The sequence below is a fragment of the Phocoena phocoena genome, chromosome 10 (genome assembly GCF_963924675.1).
Source record: "Phocoena phocoena chromosome 10, mPhoPho1.1, whole genome shotgun sequence".
Lineage (NCBI taxonomy): Eukaryota > Metazoa > Chordata > Mammalia > Artiodactyla > Phocoenidae > Phocoena > Phocoena phocoena.
Window position 1 is genome coordinate 20,119,384 of NC_089228.1, and position 16,127 is coordinate 20,135,510.

Sequence of the window (16,127 nt, forward strand, 5' to 3'; positions counted from 1 at the left end):
GTATAATTCTTTGAAAACTGGCAATCTAGAAATGTCATGTGCAGTTGCCTTTAGTTAAGAGAACCCAAGCATCCTCACTTCCCAAGTACGAAAACACGAGAGCTCTGCCTATTCCTTATTTTATAACCAGGATAGTGACTTGTAAGGAGACAAAGGTTTTCAAAAAAAGAATGATATCGCTGATGCATTATGTGTTTAAGGACTTTGCCCTTAGAGTCAGAAAACCCAGAATTAGACTCCCAGTTTTAGCACTAAGCGTCTCTGTGACCTTGGGCCTCCCAGCCTGACTCTTCTTATCTGTAATATGGACATGATTAAGTACCCACCTCAGAGTAAAAACTCAGAGCAGAGTTTTTAAAATTTAAATGATATAATGGTGGTAAAATGATGAGCACAGTGACAGAACATTTTAAAATGCAAAACACTGTAGCTATTCATTACATTTACCTTTTACTAATCTTTCCCCTTTGCATACAATAGGGTTTACTTCTTCATTTAGAATGACATTAGACTAAATAATATTTTAATATTCTCACCCTGAAATGTGAATGTATAATTTCAACAAAGTTTAGAATGTACATGCTTTCCCCAAATCTGGATTTTTTTCCGTTTATATTATTGTTTTATCACATCTTACTCTGAAAAGTCTTGGATTGTTTTAGTCAATTCAGAACATCCATGATTAAAGAGTTCATCTTATGACATTCAAAAAGTTAAATCAGATTCCAGGTCAACCATCTTATTCTGCCTTCTGATATTCCTTTCAAATTAGTATGGGAAACGTGCTGGGTGTGCCACCGCTGACCGGGGTGGTGGAATAGAGCGCATTTAGTCTGGGGAAGCGAAGGAGTTTCTATAATCTCCTTCTTTCCCTCAGCTGCCGCAATGTAAAGTACATAACTGTCATTTTTACAATAGGAAAAATGACTGACTTGTACAGTATCAGCTTTTACTGCAAAAGAATTAACATCTATAACCACTTGATTAGCATTGTTACCAAAAAGGTCTTGTCCTTATTGTATACGTGAGTCATAATGTTCAATGATGCAGAATGCCTACCTTGAATTGGGAAACTTGGCTCTTTACAAGCATAACTTTACAGTCTAATCCACATGAGGGACAAGAAGGAAACAAAATAGTGTGGGGAGAGAAGGGATTTTTGCTCTTCTCCTTTCTATTAATTCTTTGACTTTTGGTCATCCTCTCCTCTGTCCCTTCCTCTCTAACCTCCTTGTTCATTTCTTAATGACATAAAAAGAATATGGGGCAGTAAATAAAGGCTCAGACACTGAACAGCAAATACACTGATAGAAGTCTGTTTCATTTACTAGCTCAAATTCCACAGATGAAGGATTTGATCTTTATAGTAAAAATATTCCAGAGTAATACCACTGAAGCGTGAGTCCCAAAGTGCCAATTCACCACCAACTCAACCTATTTGACAGTGGATTTCTACTCTTCTAACTCCGGAAAGCCTGACACATATAGAGATAAGTATATGCTAAATTAGTACATTATAAGGTCTGATATGCCACAGTCATTATTCTCTCTAAAAGAATTTTCTTTAAATATCACAAGAAATATACTCTTCTTAAGTACACACAAGCACTATCTTTGTACCATAATTAATAATAAATGAGGAACCTAAATATTTTAAACAAGTAAAGGAATATTCTTAAATGTGGTAGCTTAGCTTACAGAACACAGAAAAGGTTCACTATCATTTTAAATAATAGCAATACAATTTTAATAAGGTTGCATTTTTTTTATTAAGTACATTTAAACACTCCTTCTGATCTTTCATATTATACTCAGCAGTTAAGCAGATTTATTTGTGGAGCTTTTGTAACCACCTCATTTAACATTAGGTATATCTTTTAGTTTAATTAAAGCATTCCTCTCCCTCCGTAGTAGTCAATTGTTTTCAGTTCACCCATTATGTACAATTGTTTTCTTTGATCCATTCAAAACCTGGCTATTTTTCATGGCTAATTAAATCAACACTTGACCACTGCATTTAATGCTTAACTCAGTTTAATTTCTAATCTTGTGTACCTGGGCTCCTGCACCTAACATGCCTTGAAAACACTGCACACATTATGTTAAAGTTGCATACCGCCTGCAACTAGTCCCTGGAAGTAGAGGCAAAGTGTATATTTCAGGATTTCCAGCAGAGGGCAGTCAAGCAAGAATAATCACTTTCGCAAGAGGAGAAATTGATGATGATGTTTCCTGATATTTTTTCAAATCAAATTAACATCAGAGTATGAGTGTATATGTGTGTTCGGGTTGGGAGTGGGTGGAAAAAATGTATCCTTTGCGAGCCAACTCATTTCTCACTTAACCTCTTTCTCAGCTGAATAAGAGCCACTATGTGCACAAGATAAGAGACAAGATATTTTCAAAACACTCTTAGTATTAAAACCAAAGCCATAAATTCTGTTACAACAACTGACATTTTCATCACTCTACTCTGGCGTATTTTACATTTTAAGGATTTTAAGAATAAGTTCGCATCACTGAAGAAAGTAATCAAACTTTTGAAGCATATGATTCCTTGCCAAGATATGACTGAAATAAATACATTTCAATTAAAAACTAATAATCGAAACAAAAGGAAGCTGGATTCAGTTTCACGAGAAAAACAAATTAGAAGATATATTCTCTAGCAGGAGGTGGGATTTCTCACCCACAAAATGCTCAGTTATAATATGATTAACAACTCTTACCTGCCATCCCTTGTAGCTGTGTTCTCAATTCCTTACCATCTATTCCTTTTCAAGGAGGTCTTCACTACCAATTAGAAACATTGCACCAGGAGTCACTTGGCTAGGGATATGGAAGTTCAGTTCCTTTTACTCTTATACCCAGTGGTGTGCTGGTAATTGTTTAATAACCACCTCTAGAGAAGGAAAAGGCCCCAACTTGTTGATTTTGCCCATTTCCACAGTGTAAATATTCCCACCTGGTTAACTGTGAATTGCCAACATGAAGTTACTGAACACAGAACTGGGAAGAGATGTAGGGTAGCACACCATGAGATCGTATTTCCAACCTAGAGATACAGCAGATGTAAAAAAAAACTCAAGAGCAAAGAAAGTAGTGAAATAATTAGGAAGTGATGACTTTTGAGTATTTATTACCTTTGTTTATAATTTATTTAATGTTAAGTTGGTATAATTTAATTTTTAATAATGGCTATGTTTAACAATGGCTCACAAAATCGTTGAAAATTTAACAGTCAGCTCTCGGGAGCTGGTATGAACTAACTCTAGCACACCATGAATGTGCCAGACCTTCCAGTTCTTAGACCTAAGAGAAGCAAGGCAAGGAAACAGAAGGCAGTCAAGAAGGAGAATCAGTGTCCTTTTCATTTAGGGCATTTCATCATCTCTTACAACCAAGTTCTCCAGGCATGTAAAACCCTATCCCCTTCATGGATTATACTCTAATTTTTAAAATTAATTTTTCTCCTAGAGACATATTTTCGTATTTAATAATTTATACGCCACCTTCATAGTTTTTTCTGCCATATCTGTAAACATCTTTTGTTACTTGACTCAAAAAAAAACAAAAACCCTCAACTGAGAAAAACATCACATCCATAAAGGGAAAATCATTATCATTTTTTATAAATAGGCATAAACCTAACAAATAAATAATGAAAGCAAATTGTCGGTAAATTCTAGCTAGATACTACTACTGACTGAAAGCTTTATATCTTAGGCTTGCTCTCTTTTTGTCAAAAATATATCACAGCAAGTTCTAATAAGGAGTTAAAAACATATTACCACTGATCGAGACTTTCTCCTTGACAGAATCAGAAAAACTGAAGCTGATTTAGGCTCACTATGTAATTCAACATTGTTTATTTTTACGTCCATATCCTTGTACATAAAATGCCTTAGTGCACACTCTAAAATCACCTTGCCTTCCACTAGAGGTGCATACTCCTAGTTCTTTATAGCACAAACATCCTACCAATCAGGTCGGCTTAAAATCCCCAGAATAAAAAGCTCCTTCTCCAGATTTCAGGCGCTATTAATCCTGCTTCAACAGCCACTGTCTTGGGCTTCCCTGGTGGCGCAGTGGTTAAGAATCCACCTGCCAATGTAGGGGACACGGGTTCGAGCCCTGGTCCGGGAAGATCCCACATGCCATGAAGCAACTAAGCCCATGAGCCACAACTACTGAGCCTGCGTGCCAGAACTACTGAAGCCCACGCGCCTGGAGCCCGTGCTCCGCAACAAGAGAAGCCACCGCAATGAGAAGCTTGCACACCGCAACAAAGAGTAGCTCCCGCTCACCGCAACTAGAGAAAGCCCACGTGCAGCAACGAAGACCCAAAATAAAAAAAAAATTTTAATTAAAAAAAATTTAAAAAGCCACTGTCTTTGCATAAATGAACTTATCTACAAAACAGAAACAGACTCACAGGTATAGAAAACAGACTAGTGGTTGACAAGGGTGGGGGGAGAATGGATTGGGAGTTTCAGATCAGCAGATACAAACTATTATATATACAATGGATGAAGAACAAAGTCCTACTGTATAGCACAGGGAACTATATTCAATATCCTGTGATAAACCATAATGGAACAGAATATGAAAAAGAATATATATATATGTATGTATAACTGAATCACTTCATCGTACAATAGAAATTAACACAACATTGTAAATCAACTATACTTCAATAAAGTTTTTTAAAAAGTCAATGTCTTTGTATAAATTTGTACAAATGAATTAATCTCTGCTAATCCTGAGTTTCCCAGTCAGTTATTTTGAAGATTAAAAGCATTTATCACAGAAATTTCCTGGAATGAACTAAGTGCTCGAAAAAATGCTAGCTATGAGTATAAATTTAAACACAGGCAAATTTTATGCCTGACTGTGTATTACCTTCAACAAACCAAAATGTACTTCGTAAAAAAAAATAAAAACAAAAACACTAGCTATACTTACTGCTCTGGGTGGAGTCAGGATTATTAATAAACTTAGCGATTTGGTTTCTCACTCCACAGCAAATTAGACACATTAAATTAGAAACAGACACACACTACCCAGGGTTACTATTCTTAAAGCAGAAAGAAATATCAGTTAATTCCTGACCATTCATGAGAAAACAACCCATCAAAACCAGAATTATGGACAGGTTTTTTAAAAGTAAGAGTAGTGAGGGACTGTGGAGCACCAGAGCCAGGGGCTGACACCTCCCAGTAGATCTGGAGAGTGTCATTAAAGAACAATTGGGACGAGGACTCAGCGTTATCAAGGAAAGTTTAAAATATGTTCGATTATCTGTTTATTTAACGGGTAAGTGTATAGCATATTTCGGAATTCTTATCAACCTGTTTAAATTTATTAAACTTGGTTAATGTATACACAATTTGACGATTTTGCTTTCTAGGCATAGAAAAAGATTGGAAAAATATATGCTAAAATCTTAATATTTGTTATTTCTGAATTCAGGATTATGGGTGGTTTTAATGTCCTTTTGTGTGATAATTTCCAAGTTTCCAAAAAGAACATGTGTTACTTTTTAATCCATAAAAAAACAATGTGTATTACAAAAAAAAAAATTAAGGGAACAATCTCACTTCTTGAGAAACTGGTTAAAATTAAATCTGCTTCTATCAATGTTGTTGATTGAATCATTACTGTTAGATCTTCAATCAAGTGTTAGTAATTCAGATTCACATAACATAAAGAACACATCATTTCAGGTCTATTCCCATCGATTAACGCTGACTTAAACTTCTTTGTAATGAGTATGACAAATTTATATCTTTTTTTGTCATTGCTTGCTGAGTACTTTTCTGTTGAGTTTTTCTTAGAACATGTGAAGAATTGTAAATCAAATGTAATAAGAAAACATGGATTCCAGAACTCAAAAGACTGTTGAAGGAACAAATGAAATTGTGGCTGTGAACGTGATTCAAAAACACTATCATAAAAACAATGCCAGTTTATATTAGTATTATCATATATTTCATTCAGCTCTAAAACTCTCCAATTTTAGCTTTAGAATTTGTGAATGTGTTCTGAATAGAAGATGTTGTCAGATAAGGCTCTTTGGATAATTGAGGTCTTAAAAGTATTTTTTCTCACTTTAGTAATGTCCAGGAAAGCCCAAATCATATAATTGAGGTAAAAAGCAAATAATGCAAGTCTTAGATAGACATGATGTAAGGAATACTCAAGTTTCCTCTCTAACTGTGGTTTCTTCACTCTTATCTGCCTGCCTATCTATCTATCCATCGGTCCAGCCATCCAGCCATCCATCCAGCCATCCACCCACCCATGCACGTCTATTTGCTTATCTATCATCTATCCACTCATGCATCTGTTCCTTTATATCATGAACTTATCACGGAAATTTCGGAAAGCTCTGCCTCTCACCAAAACAATGCACATTTATACAAAACTGCATGAAACAAGGCAAATGATTCACAAACCATCTATGCATCTGAAGAATCTCTGCTCTGTTTTCATGCAGTTTTCCATTTTTTATACATAATCTCCTGTTTGGATTTTTTTTTTTTTTTTTTGCGGTATGCGGGCCTCTCACTGTTGTGTTACTCTCCCGTTGCGGAACACAGGCTCCGGACGCGCAGGCTCAACGGCCATGGCTCACGGGCCTTAGCCGCTCCACGGCATGTGGGATCCTCCCGGACCGGAGCACGAACCCGTGTCCCCTGCATCGGCAGGCGGACTCTCAACCACTGCGCCACCAGGGAAGCCCTCCTGTTTGGATTTTTTAGCATTAATAAATTGATACTGATTCTACTGTTTCATAGGAAAGATTTAAAGATATTCTAATACTTGTTTGCTGGAATTTCACAACATGTGCGGTGTTTACCACTCCCCTCCCCCCAGCGCACCACCATTCCATACACTGAGCGCTCAGTGTGCACTTTTTTTTTTTTTTTTTTGTCGGTACGCGGGCCTCTCACTGCTGTGGCCTCTCCCATTGCGGAGCACAGGCTCCTGACGCACAGGCTCAGCGGCCATGGCTCACGGGCCCAGCCGCTCCGCGGCATGTGGGATCTTCCCGGACCAGGGCATGAACCCGTGTCCCCTGCATCGGCAGGCGGACTCTCAACCACTGCGCCACCAGGGAAGCCCTCAGTGGGCACTTTTAATTTGTCAGTTCTGGAAAATTATTTTGTATTATTTATTTAATCAATCACTTCTTGCCCTCTATTTCTCTCTCTCCTCTCTTTTAAAGATACGTTTAGGGACTTCCCTGGTGGCTCAGTAGATCCAGAAAAGAACCAAAGGTCTCCTGCTTGAGGGACTGATAGCTGGTTGCTGGTATTCTTTGCATTAGCCAGGGATGGATGACTTATTTCCTATTATAAATTTTCAATTCATCTCTTGTGTTTAGTCTCTGTCTTTACTGAGCCCTTTATTGTACCTCAGCCCTATACTGAATCTAAGGCCTCAAATTCTTGGTAGATTTTTGTGTTAGTTCAGGTCCTCCAAAAAGCAGAAGCCAAGATTGGTTACAAATCCAAGGATTGTATGAAGGAAAACACCTGTGTTAAAAGAAAATGGAGAGGGAGCTAGGTAAGACTGGGAAGGCAGTCAGACCACAAAGCAAGGTTGACCCCCCAATAAGGAGAAGGAAAGAAGGCTGGAGGCCCACCCAGCAGCTGGGGCTCTTGGTCAGTTATGCTCCCCGCTGTAGTTGGATATCCAAAAGGCACATTCTCATGGCCACCACCATTTTCTTTTTTTTTGAATAATTTTTATTTTATTTTATTTTATTCTTATTTTTTTGCTGTGTTGTGTCTTCGTTGCTGCGCGCAGGCTTTCTCTAGTTGTGGCGAGCGGGAGCTAATCTTCGTTGTGGTGTGCGGGCTTCTCATTGCGGTGGCTTCTCTTGTTGTCGAGCACGGGCTCTAGGTGCATGGGCTTCGGTAGTTGTGGCACACGGGCTCAGTAGTTGTGGCTCTCGGGCTCTAGAGGGCAGGCTCAATAGTTGTGGCGCACAGGCTTAGCTGCTCCGTGGCATATGGTATCTTCCCGGACCAGGGATCGAACCCGTATCCCCTCATTGGCAGGTGGATTCTTAACCACTGAGCCATCAGGGAAGTCCCACAATTTTCATCATGATTCTCCACATTCCTGGTTTTACTTAATGAAGTGTTGATTCTACTACTCACTCCTTCTGTTGATGATTTTAATTCTATGGCTACATTTTCTAGTCTTTATGCTATTTCTTATCTTTCTGACATTCTTCATACGGTTTCCAATTTTATCTTCATTTGAGCTCATCTTTAACCTTTTTTTTAAATACGTCTTTTTTCCCCCCTGAATTTTTAGTATAAAGCCAATACTCCATAAATTTTTCTTCTGTTAACTTTTTAATCAAACTTTTTATTTTGAGACAATTGTAGATTCACCTGCAATTATCAGATGTAATACAGAGAGGTATACCTTTAACTTGGGTTCCTCTACAGTTAGAATCTTGCAAAACTATAGTCACAATCAGCATATGTATATTGATATAGTCAAGATACAGAACACTTCCATCATCAAAAGGATCCTTCATTTTGCCCTTCTGCAGCCACACATACCTCCTACTCCTACCCTCTCACCCTAACCACTGGCAGCCACTAGTCTGTTCCCCATTTCTATAATTTTTATGTAACCTTTTTCTATTGGCTTTTACCACTTAGAATAATCCCTGGAGATTCACTCAGGTTGGTCTTTTTTATTGCTGAGTTGTATTCCATGGTATAAATGTACCATGGTTTCTTTAACCACTCACCCACTGAAGACGTCTGGCTTGTATTCAGTTTTTCGTTATAATGAATAAAGCTGCTATAAATATTGACGTATATGTATTTGGGTGAACATAAGTCTTCACTTCTCTGTGATAAATGCCCAAGAATGTGACTGCTGAGTAATACTGTAGTTGTATGCTTAGTTAAGAAAGTTCCAAACTGTCTTTCAGAGTTAGCTGCAAGTGGCTGTACAATTTTACATCCCCTCAGCAATGTGAGGCTGACCTGACTTCCCAGGTCATCCACAACATTTAGTGCTGTCACTGTGTTTTATTTTAGTCCTTCTGACAGGTCTATAGTATAGTGATATCTCATTGTGGACCAGTATTTCCCGAGTGACTAAGGAACACCTTTACATGTGATGACTTGCCATCTTTACATCGTCTTCATTGAAATGTCTGTTCATGTCTTTTGCACATTTTTGAGTGGACTATTTATTTAATGCTGAGTTTTGTGAGATCTTTATACAGTTTAGAAACTAGTGCTTTGTCAGATATGTTCTCTCAGTAGGTAGCTTAATATTTATTTTTTAACAGGGGCTTTAAAGAGAAAAGTTTTTGTTTTGATGAGGTCCAATTTATCAATTTATGGATCGTATTTTGGTGTTAAATCTAAGAACTCTTTGTCTAACTTTAAATATATGTTTACATTTAAGTTCATGATCCATTTTTAGATAATTTTAGTATAATGTGTGAAACTCAAGTAGTAGGTTTTTTTTAACCTATGGATATCCAGTGGTTCTAGTACCATTTGTTGAAAAGACTGTCTTCCATTGAATTGCTTTTGCCTCTTTGTCAAAAAGCAATTATCTTTGTGTGGGTTTATTGCTGTGTTATCTATTCTGTTCCATTGATTTGTGTATCTATTCTTCCACCAATACCACACAGTTTTGATTTCTACGCTTATGTAATAGGTCTTTAAATGGGGTAGGCTCATTCTTCTTCAAAATTGTTGTAGCTATTCTCCTTTCTTTCAATTTTGAAAAAAATTTTTAAATACTCTGTATCTAAAAAATGGTTAGTAACATAATTTTTGTAAATATTTCCTTTATGTACATTTATAATCACATCAGATAGTGTTAAAAGTTTTGCTCAACTGTCAAGCACAATTTTAAAAACTCAAAAGGAGGTGGAAAATCTATTCTATTTATCCATAATTTTGTTTACCTTGTTCTTCTGTCCCTCTCAATACTCCAAGGTTGCTTTGTCTATTGTTTTATTTCTTTTTAAAGACCCTTTACCTTGGGACTTCCCTGGTGGTCAACTGGTAAAGAATCTGCCTTCTTTCAGGGGACATGGGTTCAATCCCTGGTCGGGGAGCTAAGAACCCACATGCCATGGGGCAACTATGCTCTCATGCCTCAACTAGAGAGCCTGAGCGCTGTGGAGCCCTCACGCCACAACTAGAGAGAAGCCCATGTGCCACAACGAAAGATCCCACGTGCCATGACTAAAACCCAAAGCAGCTAAAAATAAAATAAAATAAATAAATAAATACTTTAAAAAATACATAAAGACAATTTTCCTTTATCTGAGGATGTTTTGACTTCTTCATCCCTATAGAATACTTTTACTGTATTTAGGATTGTAGGTTTACAGTTCTTTCCTTTCAGCACTTGAAAAATGTTGTGCTGCTCCCTTTTGGCCTCTATGGTTTCTCCAGAGAAATCTGCTTACATTTGAATCATGTCATTTCTCTCATTGTTTTCAGATTTTTTTTCCTTTAGTTTTTAGAAGTTTGGCTATGATATTTCTTTGTCTGCATTTATTATTAGGGTTTCTTTTCTGAGGTTTTCTCAGCTTCCTAAATCTGTAGATTCATGTCTTTGAAATTGGCATCACTATTTCTTTGACTGCTTTTTCATTCCTGCCATCTTTCAACTCTCCTTCCAGGACTCCAAAGACATGAATACTAGATCTTCTGTCATAGCCTCAAGGGTCCTTGAGGTTCTGTTCTTTTTTTTTTTTTTTTTGTCTATTTCCTGTCTGTTGTTCAGATGAAATAATTTCTAATCTCCCATAATTCCGTTTGGGAGCCTTATCGCAGCCTGGTGAGTGAGAAAGTCTAGACTTCCTACTAATCCTTTGCTGGCATGGCAGGGAGATGGACCCACAGATTTTCTATGGTCATCTACAGTACAGTGGTTATTGTCTAACAGTTTTTGTCTTCCTGTGTTTCCCCTTCCCTGGTCATTTGGCTAGAGAGAGCAGGCTTTTGTTGGGATGTGTGTATCTGTGGCTATGAAGCATTGCCAGGGGCCAGGTCCTCAGTTCCAAGTGTAGGATATATGAGGGAAAAACAAAACCTGGAAACTCACAACCATGCTGTTCCACAACCCCCCTATCTCTAGCCAGTCTTTCCTCTTTTTCCCACCTTTCTTCTTAGGGTTTTAAAAATGTATAATGTCCAGGGGTGTTCGCTGAACTTAGCAGAAGGAATAGAGAAAGTATACCTACTCTATTTCTCTGGAAATGGAAGAAGTATTTCTTTCACTTTTAAAACATTTTTGAAGTATATTTCCATTCCCTGCCTCAAATACCACAGTCTCCATCTTTTCTACTATAGAACCTTGTAACAAGGCTATACTTTTTTCCCCCTGATTACTTATCATTTAAGAAGACAAGCTCTGGGCTTCCCTGGTGGTGCCATGGTTGAGAGCCTGCCTGCCAATGCAGGGGACGCAGGTTCGTGCCCTGGTCCGGGAAGATCCCACATGCCGCGGAGCGGCTGGGCCCGTGAGCCATGGCCGCTGGGCCTGCGCGTCCGGAGCCTGTGCTCCGCAATGGGAGAGGCCACAATAGTGAGAGGCCTGCATACGGCAAAAAAAAAAAAAGAAGACATGCTCTATCCAGGTTCAGAAATTTTTTTATGTTCTCTTTTATCCCCCGAGTGTCAACTTACTTATTCTTAGAATCCTTCTCTTTGTTTTTGTGTTAGGGGAACAGATAATATGAACTAGACCTGGCCAATCTCCCCATATTTTCCTCTTTTATATAGGTAATATTTTTTTTAAGCCATGAAATTCAAATCTGCAAAATCATTCAAAGGATTTTACACTCACAAAGTAATCACAATACCTGAAATAGGATATATTTTATATATACACTATGAGTTCTATGACTATTCTACTCAAGTCTTCTTTCTGACCCTTCAACACACCAAACTCATTCCAACTTTAGGAGCTGTCTTGACTATTTCTTTTGTCTGAAATGTGCTTCAACTATATTTTTGGAAAACTGGCTCCTCACCACTGTTCAACCCAACCAATGTCATCCCCTTAGAAATGCTGCTCCTAACTTCCCAACCTAAATTAGTCTATCCATTGCAGAGTATTCCTGATTTCATTAACCCACATTATTTTCTTTCCAGCATGTCTCAATATTTAAAATTACCTTGTTAATTAATTTACATATTTCACATTTGTTTTCTATCTTCTCTCTCTAAAGCATAGAGTTAATAAGGAAGAAACTTTTCATTTTAATGAATGAACGAATAGCTAGTATGCCACATGATAAAACAGTCGTATAATTGGTTTGAAATTTTGAATTTGGATGAAAAAATACTATATGTGGGATTGTCTTTCATATATAATCCTTAGTTCATCATATAATAATGGACTCATGATATTTCCAATATCATAATTTATTTAAATACACATTAAGAAAAAACTCAGACCATATAAACCATTACTACTGTTTTAAAAAAGAGAAACACTGGACTCGCTATATAATGTTTGTAGCAAATCCTGGTATCAAACTTCTTGTATATTTTGTTCAAAAGAGAAGGACCAAAAAGGTAGTTGTTCTTTAGAATTTCAATGCAATTCGATGGAAGAAAATGTTATTTATTTATTTATATATGTATGTATGTATGGCAAAAAAAAAAAAAAAAAAAAAGAGCAGCTTTAGAACAGAATCTTTAGGAGGTCAAAAAAAGTGAGAACAAATAAACTGAACTATATTTTAAAGTAAGAACTCTGGGGAACAAGTTTAACATTCTGGAAATTTTAATTATCCAGTGGATTTCTCTCTGGCGTATAAGACACCAGTGCCTCCACCATTTTTGGAATTTGGACCATAGCGCATGCCCAGTATTGGTGCTCAGGATTAAGTATCCAAAGAGAAGAAGGTTAAGTGGAAATTTTCCTACTTCTTTGATCACGTGTCTATAGACTTTCTCATAGAAGACTGCTATGCAACAGCTCCATGCAACAATCATGTTCATAAAAATAATGTGTTTCGCATTATTTGTTCCTAATCCCTTTCCCTGCAAGTGTTTGCTGGGGTGCATAAGTGAAAGGAGGATGCATTTGCAGAGGCAATTACCCATTATTGTTGAGCAGCTCGGCAGCCTCTTGAGTAAACTCATGCATAATTTGTGCAGAAGATACTGTCTGCAATGCTTTCTCTAGCCCCGCCCGCCCGAGGGAGGGCACATTCTTCCACATTATGTGACCTCTTCTCCCACCCCTACCTTCACTCCCATCTCCACATGGCCAAATCCCAACTGCCTTTTCAGCTCAAGTGCCTTAGTGACCCACTTAAAAAGTGATTTCCCCTCCTCTCAACCTCCCTTTAGAATTTAGCGATACCCCTCGTACTATATTTAGCTATAACCTGGGTGACAAAATATTTATGAACACATTTTAATCCATTAGATTGTAACTGACACTTCGTGAACAACTAACGGGTTGCCAGCTTCCTTACATTCTCCCCTCCAACTGCTCCCCAATTTCTGAAAACCGTTCTCCTACGCCAGCACCTCACCTTTCCCGTGCCATCCCACCCATGCTGCATACGCAGGGATGCGACCTGTGTATGCTTGTTTGAAACATTCAGCGTGCACATTACATAATCTACACATATTCATATCTACACATATCTACTTTTATTAATATAGACTATAAGAAATGGGCTTCCCTGGTGGCACAGTGGTTGAGAGTCCGCCTGCCGATGCAGGGAATACGGGTTCGTGCCCCAGTCTGGGAAGATCCCACATGCCGCGGAGCGGCTGGGCCCGTGAGCCATGGCCGCTGAGCCTGCGCGTCCGGAGCCTGTGCTCCACAACGGGAGAGGCCACAATAGTGAGAGGCCCGCGTACCGCAAAAAAAAAAAAAAAAAAAAAAAAAAGAATTGGTGGTTAACCTGAAATGTTGCCTTTTAACAGACAGTTTTCAAAACTTTTTACAAAGGGGGAAAGACTGTTAAAAGGAGGCTCCCTGATAATGTAGAACACTTGACTATTTTATGCCTCATTCTGTCAGTTTTAGCAATCTATATAGATGCATTTTGAAACTGATAAAGAGAAACTTTAATTTATCTCTGATAAGAATATATGCCACTATACATACAGATAGCATTTAAATTTGCAAACACACTGTTCTTCATGTAAGGTACTGTATCATATAGCCTATAAAAAAGAAAGAAGAAAAAAAGGAAGTACACTCCAGGAACCAAGCTCATGGACCAAACCGCAGCTCCTCAGAAAGCAATGACTGGCCTGGGATGGGCAAGTGAGCTCTCTCCTCCGTAACAGAGACTAAAAAGAAGGAATAGGGGAAAGATTGATTGCTTCACTCATCTGTCTCCACGTAGCTCAGAAAGTAAGAACTAACCTTGAAAATGAATCAGATTATTCATCTCCTCAAAACACTTATGTTTCTGGGGGGGAAAAACCCCAGTTCTTATAATAGTCTGCAAAGTTCTCCATGACCTGTGGCCCTGTTACATCTTTCCTCTAACCTCTTTATCCTCACGGTCTCTGTTCCAGGCATGCTGGCTTCCGTGCTGTTCTGCAATACCCTTGACACATTCCACCTAGAGACCTTTACCCTAACGATTCCCTCTGCCCATGACTCTTCCCCTATACACATGCATGGCCAACTGTTGCACTTCCTTCAGTCTTTCTGCGCAATGCTATTCTATTAAGGAGACCTCGTCTGACATTCTGTCTCAAACTGCAACCTCTCTGCCTTATTCCCAGTACAGGGAGTCCTCCTCAGGCTATTCTCATTATTTTTACCTTTAGAACTTATCACTCCCTAACATTTTTCTTATTTTTGATGTTTATTGCTGAGTGTCTATCTCCACACACTAGGGTATAAACTCTAGGAGGACAGGTGTTTCTAATCTCTTCATTACTACCTGTGTTTAGGTACTTAGAACAATGCTTGGAATGATGAGCACTCAGTAAATATTTGTTGGAGGAATAAATGGAAAACTGTTTTCTAATATGTGCCCAGGGAGTAGAAAAGGTCAGATGCTAAAGAGAAGCATAAACTAAACGTAAAGAAGAGAGTCAGACAAATGTTGGTGAGGGTGTAGAGAAAAGGGAACCCTCGTATGATGTTGGTGGGAGTGTAAACTGGCGCAGCCACTTTGGAAAACCGTATGGAGGTTCCTCATAAAACTGAAAACAGAGTTACCAAATGACCCAGCAATTCTACTCCTAGATATATATCCAAATAAAATGAAAACACCAATTCCAAAAGATACATGCACCTCAATGTTCATAGCAGCACTAGTTATAATTGCCAAGATATGGAAGCAACCTAAGTGTCCATTAACAGATGGATGGTTAAAGAAGATGTGGTGTGTGTGTGTGTGTATATATATATATACATATATACACACCTAATATATATAGGAATATTACTCAGCCATAAGAAAAGAATGAAATTCTGACACCTGCAGCAACATGGATGGATTTGGAGGGCCTTACACTAAGTGAAATAAACCAGACAGAATAAGACAAATACTGTATGATATCACTTACATGTGGAATCTAAAAAATACAACAAACTAGTGAATATAACAAAAAGAAGCAGACTTACAGACCTAGAGAACAAACTACTGGTCACCAGTGGGGAGAGAGAAAGGGGCAGGGGCAATGTAGGGGTAGGGAGTAAGAGGTATAAACTATTAGGTATAAAATAAGCTACAAGGATATACTGTACAACATAGGGAATATAGCTAATATTTTATAATAACTATAAATGGAGTATAACCTTTAAAAATTGTGAATCACTATATTATATACCTGTAACCTACATAATATTGTAAAGCAACTATACTTCAATAGAAAACATATTTTTAAAAAAGAGAGACAGAGATGAGAGGCAGAGGAAGAGAGCTTGCTGCGTCCTTCAGAGCCCAAGGCTCCACAGCCATCCTGAAGTCATTCTCCACCCTTCCTCTTACTATGCAGGACACTCCTACAAAATAACCATCCTCTTCTATATAAGTCAGTTCCAAAAAATCACTATGGCTTGAACTCAGAATCTAATTAATGCAATTAAGAAGGCCAAAGCCAAGTTGATTTATTTCTGTCTTT